At 35.1% G+C, this 1,796-nt stretch overlaps 1 pseudogene; it reads right to left on the bottom strand.

Annotated features, from left to right (window-relative positions):
* Nucleotides 1-1,540, bottom strand: part of LOC116090814 — a 6,268-nt pseudogene extending 4,728 nt beyond the window's left edge.
* Nucleotides 1,541-1,796: the final 256 nt, after the last annotated feature.

The following is a 1,796-nucleotide window of genomic DNA, read 5'->3' as shown; positions in this document are numbered from 1 at the left end:
AAGGGGATGGAAAGGCAGGGGGAGGGAAAGAAAAACAGAAAAAGTATATATGTAGGGAAGTTTTGGAGTCTGAATAAGCTATCCATCCACATAGTCGTTCTTTTAATATGGAGTTCATGTCACACACATATACACACACACACACAGATACAGAGACAGAGACAGGCAGAGAGACAGAGAGACACACAGTCTTAAATATAAAAATATATTCACATTCTTTGCAACTCTAAATGTAAAATTTTAAGGTAGCCGCCTTTTCACATCTTATATACATTTTTTTCTCATTCTTAGTGCTCATCAAACACCCAAGCTCATAACATCAACAACTAGCCTTTGGTTTTGTATAGCACTAAAGCAATACAGTTTGATGCAGTGAGTGCTATTTCTGTTAGAGGTAGAATGAAGGGTGTTTCCACTCTTATCAGTTTTCTTCATTTGAGAGATTCTAGGCTGTATGTGCCATATAAATAACTGGGATATGATACACCTATTTTATTTTATAAGCTGATAAATTTTTTTTATAAATTTTTATAATTCTGATAAATTTTTGAATGATGGGGAGACCAGATGTAATGATTACATGATCTTATAGTAATGGTAGTTTATAATATCCATTAATAATTTTTTGCAGTGTTTGAAATCAAAGTCAGACCTTATACATGTTGGCAAATGTTCTATTACAGAGCTTCAGCCTTAGGCTTCCAATATCTAATTTTTATTCTTTAGTTTTTAATACATTGGCAGGGGAAGGAAAAAAGTACTCTTTAAATAAAGGCTCTTCCATAATATAGGGGAACATTTCATATTTTTAGGTCTTTTAGCATTTATTATCACGTTTGATATGACAGTCTTATAAGAAAAACAGGATAACAGGACATCTTATTTCCTCAACTATAAAGTGGTCAAGAGGACAGCGATGTTTCGAAAGAAAGAGAAAATATTCTCATTCAATCTGAGATATAAATGAACTTGCATTATTCTTACAGTATAGTCAGAACTAATAGATACTGATTATTAAGCACCTATTACATGCCAGCATTGAAGTAGGTATTATGTATGATAACTAATTCTTATTCTGTCTTATCAAAGGAAGTATCATTGTCATCTTAATTAAACAGAAAATTTAATCTGAGAGATGTTACATGACTTAGCCAAGGCCATAAATGTAGAATTTGAAATCAGGTTTGCATGCTCTTAAATTCTATGTTCTTTCCATACTCAAAGCTGTCAGAAAGAAAAACTAGGGCTCATAAGGTTTTTCCTGGGCATTAGAGATGTAATGAAATTGGTAGAATGCCTGCCTAATATGCATGAAGTTGTGGGTTCCATCCCCAGCATCATATTAACTGGTTGTGGTGGATACATAGCACAGGGTAGAGGAGGGGAAGAAGTGAGGAGGGAGAGATGTTATTTCTGAATATACTATATCAACTCATCTGTTCTGGTTAGTTTTCAACACCTTTTCACAAACTAGAATCATCTGGGAAGAGAGAATCTCAACTGAGGAACTCACTTCATCAGCATCATGACCTGTGGGCATGACTGTGGGGACATTTTTTGATTGTTATCTGATGAAGGGCCTAGCTCACTATAGGCAGTGCCACTGCTGGTCATGGGATGTATAAAAAAGGCTGAATATGATGCTGGAGGCAAGCTAGTCAGCATTTCCTCCATGGTCTCTACTGTAGTTTCTGTTTCCAGATTCTTGCCTTGAGTTCCTCCTGTCTTAACTTCTGTTCACAATGGTCTAGAATCTATAAAATGAAATAAATTCTTTCCTCTCAAGTTGCTTTTTG

The sequence above is a fragment of the Mastomys coucha genome, chromosome X, assembly GCF_008632895.1.
Source record: "Mastomys coucha isolate ucsf_1 chromosome X, UCSF_Mcou_1, whole genome shotgun sequence".
Lineage (NCBI taxonomy): Eukaryota > Metazoa > Chordata > Mammalia > Rodentia > Muridae > Mastomys > Mastomys coucha.
The sequence above is the reverse complement of the archived record's forward strand: the minus strand, read 5'-3'. Positions and strand labels throughout refer to the sequence as shown.